General features: G+C 44.0%; 1 pseudogene; it reads left to right on the forward strand.

The window, feature by feature from the left end:
- LOC117512852 overlaps window positions 1-21,632 on the forward strand; it is a 421,938-nt pseudogene that overhangs the window by 368,737 nt on the left and 31,569 nt on the right.

Consider the following 21,632-nt stretch of genomic DNA (forward strand, 5'->3'; position numbering starts at 1 on the left):
ACAATTTCTCAGTTACTCACTTGTTGAAAGCCATTAAAAGCCGCCTGAATTCTACAAATGGTTTTCAACACGGAGGTGTTTTTCCTGTCGCGGCGCACACAGATTTGCCGAGTCGTCACGGAAACGACTCTGCGAATTTGCGCGTACGTCTTTCATTAAAAAAATGTCCTTAAACAGTGGAATGTCCGCATAAATTCCTTATGCCGGCCTCTTCTGAATCTTCTCTGTTCTCTCACGATGTCCTGGGTGAATTAAGCCTTAAATTAGGATGTTATCAGCTCGAAACAGGCCGACGACAGCGCCTGGAAGCGCTGCAGGACGTCCCGCTCCGTGGGAAGTCCTTACACCGACAGAAACACCCCATAATCTCTCATCAGCCGTTAAACTTTTCACAGAAAACCAGCTTAATTTCTCAAATAGTGTCCACTCGGATATTCCTCACAGGTCCAGAAAAAATTTTGATAAAGCAACGCGCGCCGTCTCGAGCAGCGTGTGAAACAAAGGAATTCAGCCGAGAGGGCGGGACCACATCTCACTCAAGGCCTGCCCACAGGGAAATGACGTCACCGACACGCGTGAAAAAACTCACGCATGCGCACGAGGGTTCAAGCATGATTGGTGTAATCGCATGTCATTCAAATCCATATAGTTAAAAAAAAAATAAATAAAAGGGTCGGTTTATTATCTAAGAGACCTCGTATATATATATATATATATATATATATATATATATATACGAGGGCTGTCAATAAAGTAACGGTCCTTTTTATTTATTTTTAATTTTTTTCAAAAACTATATGGATTTCATTCATATGTTTTTACGTCAGACATGCTTGAACCCTCGTGCGCATGCGTGAGTTTTTCCACGCCTGTCGGTGACGTCATTCGCCTGTGAACACTCCTTGTGGGAGGAGTCGTCCAGCCCCTCGTCGGAATTCCTTTGTCTGAGAAGTTGCTGAGAGACTGGCGCGTTGTTTGATCAAAATTTTTTCTAAACCTGTGAGACACATCGAAGTGGACACGGTTCGAAAAATTAAGCTGGTTTTCAGTGAAAATTTTAACGGCTGATGAGAGATTTTGAGGTGATTCTGTCGCTTTAAGGACTTTTCATGGTGCGAGACGTCGTGCAGCGCTCTCAGGCGGCGTCATCAGCCTGTTCAAGCTGAAAACCTCCACATTTCAGGCTCCATTGATCCATGACGTCGTGAGAGAACAGAGAAGTTTCAGAAGAAGTCAGTTTCAGCATTTTATCCAGATATTCCACTGTTAAAGGAGATTTTTTTAATGTAAGACGTGCGGACGGATCCGCGCGTCGGGACACAGCCGGTGCGGTGCAGCGGCACAGGAAAAACACCTCCGTGTTGATAACCATTTGTAAAATCCAGGCGGCTTTTGATGGCTTTCAGTGGAGTGAGTATATGAGAAATTGTTTAACAGGCAGGACATGTTCCAACTTGTCCTTAAGGCTTTCAACAGAGGTGTTTTTCCTGTGGCGGAGCGTCGCGGCGGCTGCGTCCCGACGCGCGGACCCGTCCGCACGTCAAGGAGTGCTCACAGGCGAATGACGTCACCGACAGGCGTGGAAAAACTCACGCATGCGCACGAGGGTTCAAGCATGTCTGACGTAAAAACATATGAATGAAATCCATATAGTTTTTGAAAAAAATAAAAAGGACCGTTACTTTATTGACAGCCCTCGTATATATATGCACACACACACACAATGAGGCAAATACGTTTTTGACCCACTGTCAATTTTGCACATTTTCCCACCTGCAAAGAATGGAGAGGTCTGTAATTTTTATCCTAGGTACACTTCAACTGTGAGAGACAGAATCTAAAAACAAAAATTCAGAAAATCACATTCTGTGATTTTTAAATAATTAATTTGCATTTTATTGCATGAAATAAGTATTTGATACAATAGAAAAACAGACCTTAATGTTTCGTACACAAACCTTTGTTTGCAATTACAGAGGTCAGATGTTTCCTGTAGTTGTTGTCCAATTTTGCACACTGCAGCAGGGATTTTGGTCCACTCCTTCATACAGATCTTCTCCAGATCTTTCAAATTCAGAGTTTCAGCTTCCTCCGAAGATTTTCTATTGAGTTCAGGTCTGGAGACTGGCTAGGCCACTCCAGGACCTTGAAATGCTTCTTATGGAGCCCCTCCTTAGTTGCCCTGGCTGTGTGTTTGGGGTCATTGTCATGCTGGAAGAACCAGCCACCCATCTTCAATGCTCTTACTGAAGGAAGGAGGTTGTTTGCCAAAATCTCACGATACATGACCCCATTCATCCTCCCTTTAATACGGTGCAGTGCAATTGTCCTTTCCCCTTTGCAGAAAAGCACCCCCCAAAATGATGTTTCCACCCCATGCTTCATGGTTAGGACGGTGTTCTTGGGATTGTTCTCATCCTCTAAACATGGCAAGTGGAGGTGATTCCAAAAAGCTCTGTTTTGGTCTCATCTGACCACATGACCTTCTCCCATGCCTCCTCTGGATCATCCAGATGGTCAGGGGAAAACTTCAAACGGGCCTGGACATGTACTGGCTTGAGCAGGGGGACCTTGCTGCCCTACAGGATTTTAACCCATGACACTGTCGTGTCGCTTTACTAATGTAATCTTTGTGACTATGGTCCCAGCTCTCTTCAGGTAATAGACCAGGTCCTCCCGTGTAGTTCTGGGCTTTCTCAGAATCATCTTTACCCCATGAGGTGAGATTTTGCATGGAGCCCCAGATTGAGGAAGATTGACAGTCATCTTGTGTTTCTTCCATTTTCTAATAATTACTCCAACAGTTGTTGCCTTCTCACCAAGATGCTTGGCTATTGTCCTGTAGCCGATCCCAGCCTTGTGCAGGGCTACACTTTTGTCCCTGGTGTCCTTAGACAGCTCTTTGGTCTTGCTATGGTGGACAGGTTGGAGTGTGATTGATTGAGTGTGTGGACAGGTGTCTTTTATATAGGTAACGAGTTCAAACAGGTGCAATTAATACACGTAAATAGTACAAAAGAAAAACTAACAGGTCCATGAGAGCCACAATTCTTGGTAGTTGGTAGGTGATCAAATACTTATTTCATGCAATAAAATGTGAATGAATTATTTAAAAATCATACCATGTGATTTTCAAAATTTTTTTTTTTTTAGGTTCTGTTTCTCATAGTTGAAATGTACCTAAAAATTACAGACCTCTCCATTCTTTGTAGGTGGGAAAACTTGCAAAATCTACAGTGGATCAAATTTTATCCCGGGTGAGGTTGGAGAAATGGAGTCCGAGTGGCCCATGTTCTCCACCTCCATTGTTGATGCGGCCGTAAGTAGCTGTGGTCACAAGGTCTCTGGTGTCTGTCGCAGCGGCAATCCCCGAACCCGGTGGTGGACGCCGGAAGTAAGGGATGCCGTCAAGCTGAAGAAGGAGTCCTACTTATCTTTGTTGGTAGGTGGGACCCCGGAGGCAGTTGACAGGTACCGGCAGGCCAAGCGTGCCGCAGCCCGTGCGGTCGCAGAGGCAAAAACCCGGGTCTGGGAGGAGTTCGGGGAGGCCATGGAGGAGGACTATCGGTCAGCCTCAAAGAGATTCTGGCAAACCGTCCGGCGCCTCAGGAGGCGGAAGCAGCTCTCCACCAGCACTGTTTACGGTGCAGATGGAGCTGTTGACCCTGACTGGGGATGTTGTTGGGCGGTGGAAGGAATACTTTGAGGATCTCCTCAATGCCATCATCACGTCTTCCGAAGAGGAGGCAGAGACTGGGGACTCAGAGGCGGACTCATCCATTACCCGGGCCGAAGTCACCGAGGTGGTTAGAAAGCTCCTCGGTGGCAAGGCTCCTGGGGTGGATGAAATCCGCCCTGAGTACCTTAAGTCTCTGGATGTTGTGGGACTGTCTTGGCTGACACGCCTCTGCAACATCGCGTGGCGATCGGGGACAGTGCCTCTGGATTGGCAGACCGGGGTGGTGGTCCCTCTGTTTAAGAAGGGGGACCGGAGGGTGTGTTCCAACTATAGGGGGATCACACTCCTCAGCCTCCCCGGTAAGGTCTATTCCAGAGTACTGGAGAGGAGAATTCAACCGATGGTCGAACCTCGGATTCTGGAGGAGCAGTGTGGTTTTCGTTGTTTTGGTCGCGGCACACTGGACCAGCTCTACACGCTCCATCGGGTGCTCGAGGGTTCATGGGAGTTCGCCCAACCAGTCCACATGTGTTTTGTGGATCTGAAGAAGGCGTTTGACCGTGTCCCTCAGGGCACCCTGTGGGGGGTGCTCCGGGAGTATGGGGTCTGGGGTCCTTTGCTAAGGGCTGTCCGTTCCCTGTACGACCACAGCAGGAGCTTGGTTCGCATTGCCGGTAGTAAGTCAAACCTGTTTCCAGTGCACGTTGGCCTCCGTCAGGGCTGCCCTTTGTCACCGTTTCTGTTCATTATTTTTATGGACAGAATTTCTAGGCGCAGCCAGGGTGTAGAGGGGGTCTGGTTTGGGAACCACAGAATCTCGTCTCTGCTGTTTGCGGACGATGTGGTTCTGTTGGCTTCATCAAATCAGTACCTTCAGCGTGCACTGGGGCGGTTTGCAGCCGAGTGTGAAGCGTCCGGGATGAGAATCAGCACCTCCAAATCCGAGGCCATGGTTCTCAACCGGAAAAAGGTGCTTTGCCCTCTTCAGGTCGGTGGAGTGTCCTTGCCTCAAGTGGAGGAGTTTAAGTATCTCGGAGTGAGGGACAGATGGAGCGTGAGATCGATAGACGGATCGGTGCAGCATCTGTAGTGATGCGGTCGCTGTATCGGACCATCGTGGTGAAGAGAGAGCTGAATAGGGGGGCAAATCTCTCAATTTAACGATCGATCTACGTTCCGACCCTCACCTATGGTCATGAGATTTGGCTCATGACCGAAAGAACGAGATCGCGAGTACAAGCGGCCGAGATGAGTTTCCTCCGCAGGGTGGCTGGGCGCTCCCTTAGAGATAGGGTGAGGAGCTCGGTCACTCGGGAGGAGCTCGGAGTCGAGCCGCTGCTCCTCCACATCGAAAGGAGTCAGTTGAGGTGGCTCGGGCATCTTTTCCAGATGCCCGCTGGACGCCTCGCTGGAGAGGTGTTCCGGGCACGTCCCATTGGGAGGAGGCCCCGGGGAAGCCCCAGGACACGCTGGAGGGACTACATCTCTCGGCTGGCTTGGGAACGCCTTGGGGTTCCCCCGGAGGAGCTGGGAGAGATGTGGATCGGGAGGTCTGGGCAGCTTTGCTTGAGCTGCTGCCCACGCGACCCAACTCCGGATAAAGCGGAAGAAAATGGATGGATGGATGGATGGATGGAGATATATATATATATATATATATATAAACTAAGTATTTGAACACCTACGAACCAGCAAGAATTCTCGCTCACACAGACCTGTTAATTTTTCTTTAAGAAGCCCTCTTATTCTGCACTCTTTACCTGTATTAATTGCACCTGTTTGAACTTGTTGCCTGTATAAAAGACACCTGTTCACACACTCAGTCAATCACACTCCACCCTGTCCACCATAGCCAAGACCAAAGAGCTGTCTAAGGACAAAACTGTAGACTTGCACAAGGCTGGGATGGACTACAGGACAAAGGCAAGCAGCTTGGTAGAAGACAACAACTGTTATGATTATTTATTAGAAAGTGGAAGAAACACAAGATGACTGTCAATCTCCCTCAGTCTGGGTTTCATGCAAGATCTCACTTTGTGCGGTAATGATGATTCTGAGAAAGCTCAGAACTACACAGGAGGGCCTGGTCAATGACCTGAAGAGAGCTGGGACCACAGTCACAAAGATTACATTAGTAACACATGATGCTGTCATGGTTTAAAATTCTGCAGGGCAGCAAGGTCCCCCTGCTCAAGCCAGCACATGTCCAGGCCCGTTTGAAGTTCAGCAGTGACCATCTGGATGATCCAGAGGAGGCAAGGGAGAAGGTTACGTGGTCAGATGAGACCAGAATAGAGCTTTTTGGAATCAACTCCACTTACCATGTTTAGAGGATGAGAACAACCCCAAGAAAACCATCCCAACCGTGAAGCATGGAGGTGGAAACATCATACTCTGGGGGTGCTCTTCTGCAAAGGGGACCGGACGACTGCACCGTATTGAAGGGAGGATGGATGGGGTCATGTATTGCGAGATTTTGACAAACAACCTCCTTCCCTCAGTAAGAGTATTGAAGATGGGTTATGGCTGGGTCTTCCAGCATGACAATCACCCCAAACTCACAGCCAGGGCAACTAAGGAGGCGCTCCGTAAGAAGCATTTCAAGGTCCTGGAGTGGCCTGGTCAGTCTCCAGACCTGAACTCAATAGAAAATGTTTGGATGGAGCTGAAACCCCAAACCTGAAAGATCTAGAGAAGATCTGTATGGAGGAATGGGCCAAAATCCCTGCTGCAGTGTGTGCAAACCTGGTGAAAAACTACAGGAAACGTTTGACCTCTGTAATTGCAAACAAAGGCTACACTGTACCAAATATTAACATTGATTTTCACAGGTGTTCAAATACTTATTTGCAGCAGTAACATACAAATAAATTATTTAAAAAATCATACATTGTGATTTCCTGATTTTTTTAGATGTCTCTCACAGTGGACATGCACCTAAGATGAAAATTTCAGACCCCTCCATGATTTCTAAGTGGGAGAACTTGCAAAATCGCAGGGTGTTCAAATACTTATTTTCCTCACTGTATGTGTGATATGTTTAGGTTTACACTTAAAATGCAAGTTCTTAGAGTGTTTATATAATTACTGTCGGTGAGTGATGCTCTGTCAGGCACATTGTTGTCCCCGCATTGTGGTGTTATTATGATGGCAACAGAGGGCACATTCTGACCAGTTTCTCTTGATTTCTCATTCTCCACTCAGTGCTTGCAAACTGCATTGAGAGTCATAGCACACAGAACTTTGACTTTATTTCAAGATGGATACAAAATATTCAACTGTTTGTTAGAGCAGAGCAGTGTAGTACATAAAAAATAAACAGCTAGAATTTAGTATGTACAGCTTCACACATATATTCCATTTTGTTAAATGTGTGTTAAACTGGCTAGAATGTCAACTTTATTTCAAAATAACACAAGATGTATTTATTAGATGTGTCTTTAAATGCTTATTTGTGATGTCTGTTGACTGTGCACAAAGATAAAGGCCTCATTTAGCGGCATAAAATATTCCAGAAATGTATTAAATTGTTAAAGTTTGTGAATGACTAATTGGCACTTCTGGCTGTATTTATGAGACGACTTGAAGAACCAGTTTATTACTGTTTTAAGGATTCAAAGGATTCAAAAAGGATTCAAAAGAATTTTATTGTCATATGCACAGAAGAACATGTTCCCTGCACAATGAAATGTGTCAATCAATCAATCAATCAACTTTTTTCTTGTATAGCGCCAAATCACAACAAACAGTTGCCCCAAGGCGCTCCACATTGCAAGGCAAGGCCATACAATAATTATGAAACACAGTCTACGTCTAAAGCAACATAACCAAGGGATGGTCCAGGGTCACCCGATCCAGCCCTAACTATAAGCCTTAGCGAAAAGGAAAGTTTTAAGCCTAATCTTAAAAGTAGAGAGGGTATCTGTCTCCCTGATCTGAATTGGGAGCTGGTTCCACAGGAGAGGAGCCTGAAAGCTGAAGGCTCTACCTCCCATTCTACTCTTACAAACCCTAGGAACTACAGCTGTGTCTACTGCATTTAACCCATCCTAATTGCCAGTAGGAGCAGAAGTCGCCATTAGGCACCCGGGGACCAGCTCCAGATGTACATCCCTGCCTTGGTCAACAGCAGGGCTGAGCAAACCAAGACCGACCCATAACAAACGACACCCACATAACACACAACACACATAGGCCGGCCCGGTACATAAACATATAAAAAAGCACACACAAGGTAAGGAAGAGAAAAAAAAACCCTCAAGGTTGCTGCCTTCGAGAAGCCACAACAATGAGGAAAAAACTCTTATCAGCACAGAGAACAGTAAACACACAGACAAACAAGAACACAGGACGACAGCCAAGATTTGAAAGTCCAGTTTATCAGAACACTCTGGTAGCAGCCCTTTTTGGCGCTAAACAACGGCCATGACTGAATCCTGGAAGGGAGGGGGGGGGTGGTTCAGCTCTGAGCAGTCACTGTTCACAGTCAACGTCAGAGCTGGAGAAGCTGAGGGAGGGGGAGACCGGGGAAGCAAGGCTTGAGTGTTTAATCTTCTTGGAGGTTTTTTATCGCAGCGGCCTTGAAGCGCAGCTGTCTTGGGGAAGCCAAATGAATGTCTGATTAGCAGATGCCTGAAAGATTCCACAGTTCTGAGAACACAGTGGCTGTCAATGCATCTGAATGTAGAAAGGATGTGGTCATTACTGACAGTCAAGGCGGTTTACCAGCGCTGCAATCCTCCCAGAGATGGTTTCCAACATGCGTTTAACACCCACCGACTGAGCAGTCACTGTCCTTCCAATTGAATCAATCAAGTAGGGCAATCTGGAAGGCCCAGTCAAAACAGCCTCCACTTTTTTAATTTTCCAGTAAACCAGCGCTATGCCCGCGCCACACAGCAGAAAGCCGGTCACTCCCAAGCCAAATAGATACACATCTTCGACGTCCTCCACAGACAGCGTGTAAAGGCACATGACCTGCCATCTCCTCCACGAGTCCATCACGTAGCCCATCACATGCGTCCCGGCAGGACAGGTCGGGTCCTCCGCCCCCGAATGTGTTGTAGAAAAAATAGTGTCAATTGCGTTCAGAGACCACTTTAACAAATCCATTTTTGTCGCTTTTCAGAAGAGCAAAAACTGGAGCCTCACAGACAGCATGCCACAGAAGCAGGAAAGATAAGGAGGGAGGGAGAGAAGAGAAAATGCGTCCGTCTCGGCCGAGTGCAAGCTGGCAAAAAAAAAAAGAGTAGTTAAAAAAACTCTTAAGTACTTTACTGCAGCTTCTCAAGCAAAATTTTGTATCTTCACAAATCCTCAAGCCTCTGATGTCATTTCCATTGTGAGGGAGCATCGGCTTTGACATTTTGGCCATGCAGTGCATTTCTCTGTGCATGATCTAGCACTGGTACCTGAGTGTTGAGGACCCAAGTAGCTGGAGAAGTCCAAGAGGATGCTCATGTTTCACCTGTCTACTACAGATAGGTGGTTATTTTAGAATTGTGGGAATGGACTGGTTGTCTGCCTAAGTGTTTGCCATCCAGGACCCAAGGCAGTTCCGTGTTGCAGTGAATGCAGCACCTGCTCCCAGACCTGACTTGACAAACCCTGAGAAACCATTTTGAAAAGTTTCATAGTACAACGAGTAACTGTACAATCTATTATACAGAACTATAAGGGCATGTATAATGAGTTTGGGCTTCTTTCCTCAAGAATGCAAAATAACATCCAACAATTAGCAAACATTGTTTGAAAGGTCTACCAGGACTTCAGAATCACAACTAAAGAATTAATGTCATTAGATGCAACAGATAGAAATGTGAGGCCATTCACCTTTAAGAAAGAGCTCCATCACCATGATCTGGAAGGCTGGCAGCCATGATTCATGCTGTGATCATGACGTTTTGGTTGAGCTTTACAACAAAACTTTAATTTTTTGGTGTTAATTTGGGTCTCCTTCTTCACTGATATAAAGTCTGTATGGTCCCGAGCTTCTTATTTTTTGTATAATAGATTATACATTTGCCTCTTTTAACACAACCATTTTAAAGATGGCTTTTTAACAAGGAGCCTGACTTATGGAGATCCAAAATTGTGCTTTGAAAGTCTTGCCTTTATTTTTTAGAATTTTTGTTGTTGCTTTTTACTCTTCTTTTGAATGCAAGAAAGCACTGGCTGTGCATATAGAACCTTAAATACAGCCAAACCTTCCCCAGTTAACCCCAATTTATGCAAATTGATTAACCAAAACTTCCATGATGTTTAAAGAGACATTCATATTCGGTGTATGTAAACTGTTAACCCAAAGACGTGGGTTATAATAAGCCAATTCTGCATCTCAGTACATGCTGTGCATGCTGGCCCAGGTCAGAGTTCACAGTTACCCGAACTATGAGCACTGTAAATATTGAATATTTTGAGCACTGGAAAGTTGACATTTTGAAATCTGTTTTTGCAAAAGCGGGCTACAAAATAGATGGGAAGCAGAATAAAGAACTTGTGGCCGTATCTTAGGCACTCACACTACAAAATGCTCCTAAAGAAGACCAACTGGAGCCTGTTATGTAAGAATGTCTTCACTGACGGTTGAAGTTGACAATCTCGATGTGTTACAACTTTGAGATGGTTAGAAAATTGGCATCAGCAACAAGCAAATAGTCGCGCTGCTTGTAGATATTAACAACTGGAAAAAAAGAGCACCTGCAAGATCTGGTTGTCTTGACAGCAGGTTTGCCTTCACTACAACAGCATGTGCGCACACGCACGTGTGGATGTTCCAGTGCACATTCCAGCCAGAGACAGCTGCAACAGGCATAAATAGACGTTGGACTTGGGAGGTTGGACGAAGTTGGGCGACAATCAAACGGAACGCTGACGGTACGGGAACTGCGCAAATGTTGAGGAACCGTCAACACAGAAAGCAAAACGGAATATGGATGAATTGAGGTTGTCGTCAGGATTCGTTCACATTTTTCAACAGTTTGAAAATTCTGATGAAGCACCAGCTACAGGAACAAAGCTGGACGACTTTTGGAGACGATGTCTCAAAAAGTCAACACAAGTCCAGATTTCTTGTTTCGTTTTGGCTTCGGTGTCCTTCATTAGTGCCGTGTGGCCCGGGGTTTACACACACACACACACACACACACACACAGAGAGAAAGAGTGCTTTCTGTGTATATATCATGTAATAATGGTAAGCGGTGCACTGTACTTGTTATGAACCATTGGATCTGTGCAGTTGTAAATACTGTAATATAGACATTACAGTATCAAATATTTGGTTGCGTTTATTTGGATAGGTAAAAGATGAAAGTAAAAATAATTATTGTAACTTAGTAATTTAGTCCACTCAGCACATCCTTTGAGATCTTACAATTCTTTTTGTTGGAAAAGCTGGAGCACAAATGCAATGTGCAATGCCTTGTTTCCACTCCTGTGCTAAGCAGATTTGTTATTTTGACTGTTGTAGCTTATGTGTATCATTCACAGAACAATATGGATCTTACATGCTGCTGTAACACTGCTTAAAGCTGCTAATTTAACTTTAAGGGCAATGTATAAAAGGTGTTATGTTTCGGACGCGGTCGGAGCACCGACCCAGCGTTTGAAAGGACCCAGCATAAAATAAGCAGAGCACGGTTCAAAAGATAACAGAATTTAATAAACATAACAGTGGGTGCGGTGCTAAACAACTAAAAAGTCCGCGGTCTGGTGAGGTGGAAACACGGCGCGCTTTACAGCGCAAACGGTCCGGAGCCACAGCAGTTCGGACCCAGGGACCCCGCCGACACCCCCCAGGTGGCCGCGACAAACCAAGTCTGTGAAGAAAGAAAACATGAGGTGAGTCCAACTCCACACAGAGAGACACAACTCAAAGGTGCACGCAATCAGCAAACACTTCCTGGCTTAAATCTATACATCAGCTTCTTACCCTGCAGGCACGGAACAACTCAGTTCAAATCTCCACTGCAGCAGAAGCTGATTAGACAATTAGCATAACGTGACAGCTCACTAACACAAGGTGTGAGGGACACCAAATCCACTGTCATTACTTCATAAAAGTCACCAAAAACCGAATTACCTCAGGAAGTGTGCTGAAGAGCGTGAGACCTCACCCAATCCTCCTTCACAGACTGTGGCATCAAACCTGGAGCGGTCTCTGCGTCCGTGATGGTGAGATTGTTCTCCTGACGTCGATCTCACACGTCTGCTCACAAGGTCGAGTCTCTGGCAATCACACACTGTGCATTCAAGGTTTAAATGCAGCAATCTCAGGTGTTCAGGGTGAGGTCCTAATGCTCAGCCACTCAGTCCTGAATGCATACCACCTGGTGGGAGAAACACCTGGAGAAACAGAAAACAAAAACCAAGCCAGCCAAACACCCCAGCCCACAACAAAAGGCTCACACTCTCCGATAATGCAACTTCTATGCTTTGTTTACTGAAGTGCATATGTGCATATTTTGATGATGGATGGACAGATGGATGAATGAAATTAATTTGACTTATGGTTGCTGCTTACTGTCCCAGCAGTCATTTGACAAAAGCCTGTGTACGCTGTGGACAGACCATCAGTCTGTCACAGGGCTGACACATACAAACACATTCACACCTGCAGTCTGTTTAGTTTCTAGTTCACCTAATCTGCATGTCTCTGGAGTAAGATGAAGCCAGAGCACCCAGAGGGAACACACATAAACATGAGGAGAACATACAAACTCCACACAGAAAGAACCGACTCAGCTTTTAGGCTGACAATAAATGTTTTCTTGGCTTCAAAAAGGTTGATGGTTTCTGAATCAGGCTTTTTTTTTTTGCCTGTCTCTTTGTCTTCAACTCCATGTCTACATCAGAGAAGTCTGGCAGAGGAGTTCGAGCTTTTACACGGGATCCATCTCAGCTACAGGGCACCATCCTGCAGACAGCACTCAAAAAAAGTCCACAGGGCTTTGGGTTCACCATCATCGGAGGAGATCGGCCTGACGAGTTCCTTCAGGTTAAAAATGTCCTTTCAGAAGGACCTGCTGCACACGATAACAAGATCACCTCAGGTGAGGTTCACCTACTGACTGACTCTTTATATAAGTTTACAGTGGTGTTACAGACGTACTGATGCTCAGTGAAAGAAAAGAAGAAATACAAGAGGATAAGTCTGCCACTGTGCCTTTTTTGCACAGTGGCAGACTGGTTCACCATTACATAGTCAACATCATGTATTTGTGTGGAGATTTAGCACAGAAACACTAATATCAAGCACAAAAGAGGCAGTTGAAATGTCACATTGCTTTCTCACACATGCATTTTTATAGGCTCAGCTGTCCAGCTCTAAAAATGGAAAACTTCCATCAATAAACCACGTTTGTGTATGGATTACACCCAGAGTTTATGTGTAACCATATATGATATTGTTGCATATATTATATATAACGCAAAAGCAGGACAAGACTGTGTACATTATCTCAGTCCGGTGGTGGGCACAGCTAACCAAAAGTTGGCTTCGATAACAGTTAATCCGCTAACTGAAAAGTTATCTTTTAGAAAGCTAAACTGATAAACCCCTTTAAAAAAATTTGTGAAGTTACAGATTAAAGCTAAACCGATAACTATCAGTATTGACTTAAGTACACTATCAGCTACTGACACAACAACGAGCCAGCACGTCTGTGTAAGGTCAGCCTTCTCTCAGCAAAAGAGACCTGGTGACCAGAGAGGGAGAATAGACAATTTTTCTTCACACCATACAGACTCACCGGTGTATCACCCAAGTCATGCACAGGCAGACAGTTTTGACTTATGGTTAAAATTTTAAACAAACTAATTCCGGACAAGTTATTTAAATTAACGTCACGTCTCTTGTTTTATTAAGTGAAAATATTAGCTATATGTTTTGCTTTTAAAGTAATGCACTAATTTTGAAGGTTTTAGCGTTTAGACGCACATGCTGCAATGCATTATGGGAAAATTAGTTTCCTGACAGACGAGTGATTGGTTGGTTGGTATAACACACAACTTACTGAAGCGTGTGGTGGGTTTTACAAATAAATTTGTATTTGTAAATACGAGGGTAGGCTGAAAAGTTCTAAGGCTGACTATGATGCAGTTGTCGAATTAAACAATTCAGGGTTATTTTTCTACATAGTCTCCCTGTAACTCCACACACTTCTTCCAGCGGTGCTTGAGTGCTTTGATTCCTTGGCATAGAAGCTTCATCTTGAGAGTCAATAGTCCTCAACGGCAGCCATCACCTCATCATTGCTCCGATAGTGCTTCCCAGCCAGGTTTTTTTTTCAGGTTTGGGAACAGATGAAAGTCCGAGGGTGCCGAGTCAGGGGAGTATGGTGGGTGATCTACCAGTTTGAATCCACACTCGTTGATAGTGGCCATGGCCACTGTTGACTTGTGAGCTGGGGCATTGTCTTGATGGAACAGCACCCCTTTCGTCAGCTTTCCTGGTCACTTCTTTTTGATAGCCTCGCGTAACTGTCTCAGTAGGTTAGAATAGTACTGTCCATTTATGGTTTGTCCCTTTTCAAGGTAGTCCACGAACACAATGCCCTTGGCATCCCAGAAAACTGAAACCATGACATTCCCCGCAGACGAAATGACCTCGGCCTTCTTTGGACGTGGTGACCTTGGGTGTTTCCACTGCATTGATTGTTTTTTGTCTCTGGTTCAAAGTGGTGAACCCAACACTCATCCTGGGTAGGAAAACATTCCATGTAATTGGCTGGATCCTCTTTAAATTGCGCCAAGTTTGCCTTCGACATGACTAGCCTGGTGCGTTTCTGATCAGGCGTCAGAAGACTTGGCACCCACCGAGCTGACACCTTTGACATTCCAAGTTCTTCATGCAGAATATGTTCAACTCTCTCACGGGATATTCCCACAGCATCTGCTAGCTGATTAATCGTCGATCGTCTGTCGTCCATCACCATTTCATGAACAAGGTCAATGTTTTTCTGGGTTGTGGCTGTTGCAGGCCACCCAGACCTTGGGTCATCTTCAAGGCTCTCTCTGCCCCTCTTAAATTCAGCTGCCCACTTCTGCACTGTAGATATGGAGGGAGCTTCATCCCCTAATGTAGCAACCATATCCGCATGAATGTCCTTGGGCTTTAACCCCTTCTTATGCAGGTACTTAATCACACCGCAATGCCAGATTTTGTCCATTTTTGCCATTTCCCTCTACCACGAACTTTCAAACTTGGCTATGAACCACAAAGTACCTCACAACCTGGAAGAAAAAAAACACAGTCATCAGAAGAGTTGAACGTAATGTATGCCAAGTTTTATTGAAATGGCATTTCTCCTTCTTGGTGAGCCTTAGAACTTTTCAGCCTACACTTGTATGTATTTTTTTTTTTCTTTTTTTCATTTGTAAAAAAAAAAAAAGACAATTTGAAAACTGAAAATTCTGTTTAAGTGGACAAAGCATGTAACAGGCAGGCACTAAAATCTTTGATTTCAGACTTCACAAATGTTTTTAACTGTTAAGCTTTCTTCACTATGCCCACATATGTTAGTGACCTAAAAATTACCGGACCTAAATTTATTGGAAGCTAATTGGTCCACTGATGGTTTTCAAAGTTATCTGAAAAGCTAATCCGCTAATGAAAACATTAGCTTCGATAATTAGCGGTTAGCGGATTAGCGGAACTGCGCCCGCCACTGTCTCATTCCATACGTCTGAGCTCGGAGCATTTTCATGGCCAAACCAGTGTGTTATATGTACCCCTGATGGCCTTTTGTTCTATAACCATTATATTGTTAGCAGCACCCACGTCAGTGCTTCAGTACATTAAATATTATATCTAAATAATGTGGAATGCATAGTAATTTAAAATACATTGCATCCTTTTACAGCTGCAACAGTGCTGCCTCTGAGCATGAAAATGACAGTGGAAGAGAAAGGAAAACTCCCCAGTCCTTCATTTCCCTTGAGAAGAATAGTAATTGATTAAACAAAAAAAATGTAATTAATTCACTGGCAAGCAGTGGGCTATAGGAATTTCTCATGTCCTTTTTTAACTGACCCTATGGTAGCTTCCTCATCCCGAAGTTGGAATTGTTGTATATTTCATTTTGTTTGGTGGGAGGGGGGGGTGTTTATTGTGTATGCTTGGCTACAGCACACATCATTTGGCCTGTGTGTACTGCATCAGAACAGATGCTACATCAGGCTTCTGGAGCTCATTTCACACTGAATCCTTTGGCGGGGGGTCAGCGAGGCAATTGATTTTGGGAGTTGAATCTTCACCTGGGCTGTTAGCCAGCCAGCTAACTAGTCAGCATTTCAGCTCGCCCAAGCATATTGCAGCCAGGCCTTGAGTGATGACATTTCTGTCTTGATGGGGAGATGAAAGGAGAAACGAGAGGAGCACATTTGTGATCTAGTATTATTCAGTGTTCTCATTTACTCCACATCTTAACATATTTAGATCAGCTGAATCAGACCGACAATCCACCTAATGTGTTATCAGTTTTCTTATTGAAATAACGTTATCATTGACATTTATATCTCTTCTTCTCCTTTACTGCTGTTTGTAAAAATATTTTTATATTATTCTCCATGATCATACTCACCATATATATCCGTTTAGCAATTTGAAAGCTCTGCGACGGCTCCTTGACACACTGCGATATATTTTTCATTTAGGTGATGTGATCGTGGACATCAATGGGACATGTGTGCTCGGGAAAACCCACGCTGATGTGGTGCAGATGTTTCAGTCCATCCCTGTCAACCAATATGTAGATATGGTCCTGTGCCGGGGCTACCCCTTGCCAGAGGACAGCAATAGCAGTGAGGAGACCTCAGGAGTGGTCAGCACCTCCAAAGACACTTCACCTTCCCCCTCCTCTGCCACACCGCAGGACTACCACTACACATTTACAGACGGAGCAACTCTCTCCAGGCAGACTGCTGCAGTACAACCCATGACCAACGGTGGACGCCATCATCAGTCTCATTCCTACCATCATCACCACCGCTTTCCTCAGTCCAGCAACACAGAGGGTCCCTGACCCCCACTCTGTTACAGCCAGAGCTGGTGAGCGTGCCCCTGGTTAAAGGCCCTGGAGGTTTTGGCTTTGCCATTGCCGACTGCCCTCTTGGCCAAAGGTGAAGATGATCTTAGATGCCTCAGTGGTGTCGCGGTTTGCTGAAAGGAGACGTAATCAAGAAGATCAACAGACAGAACGTACAGACATTGAGCCACTCCCAGGTGGTCGACATCTTGAAAGACCTTCCTGTGGGTAGCGAGGTCAATGTGCTGGTTCTTAGAGGAGGTAAGTGGCAGTTATCAGAATTAGAACCAGACTTTGTCATTATATGTAAACATACTGGTTGCAAACATCCAGGAAGAAATCAAATGGGCAATAGATGAGAATAAACTAAATAATAAATACTGCTGACTAAAAAAATAAAAACTCACTAAATTTGGGCAATTTTTAAAAAGACAACCATAATAAATAAGACTGTAGTTTTAAAAACCTGGTCAGATATATAAATTAAATATGGCTTCTAGCCATTGAACTGTACAACTGCTCTGGGATAAGAAGTGCTCTTTAACCTAGTTGTCCATGTTTTTATCGTTCTATAGCACCTCCCACGAGGCAGAAATGTAAACAGGACAATGAATGTTATCAAAGCACGTCTACACTGTACCACAGGCATTCCCAACTGTTTGTGACCAATTACTCCGTTTTGGAGTCTAAAACATTCAGAACCCCCACCTCTCTGAAACTATGACATTTCTTTCATTTTAATCCTTATTTTAAAAAGATGAAGTATACGAGGTCTGTTAGAAAAGTATCCGACCTTTTTATTTTTTGCAAAAAACCATATGGATTTGAATCATGTGTGATTGCATCAGCCAAGCTTGAACCTTCGTGCGCATGCGTGAGTTTTTTCACGCCTGTCGGTTTGCGTCATTCGCCTGTGAGCAAGGCTTTGTGTGAGCAGTGGTCCACCCCTCTTGTCGGATTTTTATTGCGAATAAATGTCTGAACGATTTGGAGCTTTGCTGCATCAAATTTTTCCAGAAACTCTGAGAGACCTCCAGGTGGACACCAGTCGGAAAATTCAGATGGCTTTCAGGGACGATTTTATGGGGATTACACAGATTTCGGAGTGCTCCAGCCAGTTTACAGACTGCCCACAGTGTCTGAGAGCGCGGCGCACTCCGAGCGCCGATCGACAGGCTGAAACCCCGCTGAAACAACCAGATCATTTCCAACCTGAAGGCTTTTGATCCGGGACGTCGTCTGACTTCCACTAAAATGGCAGAAGCGTGGACATCAAGACTTTTTCGGCACATTCCACTGTTACAGGAGTTTTTTTTCATGGAAAGAGAAGTAGAGGGATGCGCCACGGAGCCGCTCATGGCGCGGGACAAAAGCACCTCCGTGTTGGTCTCACAGGACGGCTTCAGATGGCTTTCGGTGGCTTTTCAGTCGTGTGACTATCCGAGAAATTGTGCATGAGCTGGACATGCCAGAACATGTCCTGTGAGGCTTCATCACGGCGTTGCTTTGCGCCATGCGGCTCCACCGCAACGCGCGGAATTCCTCCGCTCCTCTTTCCATGACAAAAACTCCTGTAACAGTGAAATGTGCCGTTCATTTCCACACTGGACGCTGTGTTGATCCGGGACGTCGTCTGACTTCCACAGGATAGTGGAAGACATGGACATCTGCACTTTTTCGGCACATTGAGACAAACGTGTGGAGGAATTCCACGCATTGCGGTGGAGCTGCATGGCACAAAGCAACGCCGTGATGAAGCCTCACAGGACATGTTTCTGACATGTCCAGCTCATGCACAATTTCTCAGTAGTCACATGACTGAAAAGCCACCGAAAGCTGTCTGAAAGCCATCTGAAAGCCGTCCTGTGAGACCAACACGGAGGTGCTTTTGTCCCGCGCCATGAGCGGCTCAGTGGCGCATCCCTCCGCTTCTCTTTCCATGAAAAAAAACTCCTGTAACACGTGGAATGTACCGAAAAAGTCTTGATGTCCACGTCTTCTGCCATTTTTGTGGAAATCAGACGACGTCCCGGATCAACAAAGCCTTCACGTTGGAAATGATCTGGTTGTTTCAGCGGGGTTTCAGCCTGTCGATTGGCGCTCGGATGTGCGCCGTGCTCTCAGCCACTGTGGGCGGTCTTTAACCGGCTGGAGTACTCCTTAATCTGTGTAATCCTCATAAAATTGTCCCTGAAAGCATCTGAATTTTCCGAATGGTGTCCACCTGGAGGTCTCTCACAGTTTCTGTGAAAAATTTGATGCAGCAAAGCTCCAAATCGTTCAGACATTTATTCACAATAAAAATCCGATGAGAGGGGTGGACCACTGCTCACACAAAGCCTGCTCACGGGCGAATGACGCAACTGACAGGCGTGAAAAAACTCACGCATGCGCACGATGGTTTACGCTTGGCTGATGCAATCACACGTGATTCAAATCCATATGGTTTTTGCAAAAAAATAAAAAGGTCGGATACTTTTCTAACAGACCTCATATGTCAGAACCTTTTATTCTGTTATATGTCCTTAAGAGGACATAAAAGTATATCTACTGTTTATGGTTCATAAAACATATTTCAAGCAAGATGATGTTTATTATTATTATATTATTATTATTATTATTATTACATATTATGGTTTATAATATAAAAAATCAAAAATAATTGTTTTTGAATTTAAACTTCAGCTATAGCTGTTTGCTGTATGACAAGACTCCACATGAAGTCATGACTCCAAAGATTTGGAAACACGTTATCACAGATTCTGATGCAATGTATTCGTTGGTGTTGATGTAATCTCCTTAGGTTATTGTTAATCCTCCTGCAAATAAGGTCGGACATTATCCATCCATGAGTCTTGTAAGGGCAACGCCTCCTAAACTGTTTTGGTGGATTTCAGTAAGATGTCACGCAATGGTAGCACACCATATGAAGAGGTGTATGAAAGAAAACTATTCTAGTGCTATGTTTTAAGGGGAAATAAGTGATGGTGGTGGGGGGGGTGTAAGTGTGCTATTTGTCAATTATATGTTTAACAGGCCTATTTTACGCTTCACTACAGAGGGTGACCGGTTTGTTCATTCATGTATTTCGTCACAATAAATTTACTGCTACTGATATATAATCAGTGGTGGGCACAGATAACCAAAAATTAACTTTGATAACAGATAATCAGATAACTGAAAAGTTATCTTGATAAAGAATAAAACAATAAACCACCCAAAAATGTATCGGAAGTTACAGATAACTGATAACTGATAAATTCCAGTATTGTCTCTGGTACATTTGCAACTACTAATAAATACTGATTTGATGTTTTAACACCATGATCACTTCTGGTAGCATCAAAAGTGACAACAGACCCAAAGACCCACACTTCTGTCTTTGAACATCTTGCCCCCTGCTGGAAGCTCTTGTTTACTACATGGCTTCCAGCATAGAGGCAAGCTGAGAGCAGCCACAAAACCCAGCTCTCAACCCAATACAACGCTCCGGTCAGGCGAAGGTCTTGGAAAATAAAGCAGTGCTGACTTATGGTTTTGATTTATAATAACATTAATACCGATAGAATAACTCCATTAATGTCAATTCTGTCATTGTACAAAGTTTAAAATATAGCATATATCTTTTAATGTTGAATAATGCACTAATTCTGAGGTTTTGTAACACACACAGACAGATCGCAAAGTTCTCCTTTGCCTGCAGAGGACTAGAGCATTTTCTTCTTAAAGCAGCTCTTCTGTTTTACAGAGGGTATAACTACACATCAGCTACAAAACATTTAATAGGTAGGTGCTCAACTGATTTTACAGTTTTTATAAATATTTGTAGCTGTTCAGCTTTATTTACCACGTTTATCGGTCTAAAAATTATCTGACAAAAAATTTATCGCAAGATAATTAGTCTGATAATGGTTTTTAAAGTTATCTAAAAAGATAATCCGATAATGAAAACATTATCTTCGATAATTATCGTTTATCGGATTATTGGAACTGTGCCCACCACTGTTATATATATCATTCATGCAACTCATCAGACAGAGCAGAGGTTATTACAATCTCAGCTTGGCTGAGAGCTGTGCAGCATTAGGAGGAATGTTGTTTAATTAGTCAGTCCCACACAACACTTGGAGGATATTATTATTATTATTATTATTATTGTTATTTTCATTTAAATAAGGGCCCGTAACTTCACTTTACAAGCTGGCAAAGCGGGAGATATTAATGTCCAGTCCATGCCAGAGAATAATCGTGTGCGCTGCCCCACAAAACAGGCACACTAATGAGGAAAGAATAAAAACTGTCTGGTGTGAAACGGAAGACGATCTCATTTCTTGCCCACAACAAGACAAGAGTCCGGTTCGGGAATTTAATCAGCAGAAGGTGAGTCACTGACAGTCATTGACATCATTAAAGGGCTATGACGTTGCTGATAAATAAATTGTGGACCCACTGCTCATGAATCAGAAGCAGCAGTTCCACAATCAGTGTAGAGAATTATAATTTTCCCGCTGCACACCTTAGAAAAATAACATAATAGCCAATTGCAGTGGTAATTTTTCAGGCCGCAGTGTAATGGTCTGTTAATTTGTTTTAATGCTAGTGACATCTATGAGGTGTTTGCAGCAGTTTATTAATCTACTTTGCTGTTTTTTTTTGGGGGGGGGGGTGCATAACAACAAACAGAGCAGCCCAATAGTATGGATTTGTAATGCATTTTTTTGCCATTAAAACTGCATCTTTAGAAGAACCCATCAAAGGCGTATTACTCGACACCATGTAAGATCTTATGTAACACAATGTTTTAGTGTGAAGCAAACAAGATATTTCTGTGGTCTTTATCATACTGTCATGTTATCAGATGCCAGTGCTTTTGTTAATGTTGAGTAAGGAAATTTCATGCTCTAGTCACACCAAATGGCACCTTCC

Source organism: Thalassophryne amazonica, chromosome 6, assembly GCF_902500255.1.
Source record: "Thalassophryne amazonica chromosome 6, fThaAma1.1, whole genome shotgun sequence".
In the NCBI taxonomy this organism is placed as follows: Eukaryota; Metazoa; Chordata; class Actinopteri; order Batrachoidiformes; family Batrachoididae; genus Thalassophryne; species Thalassophryne amazonica.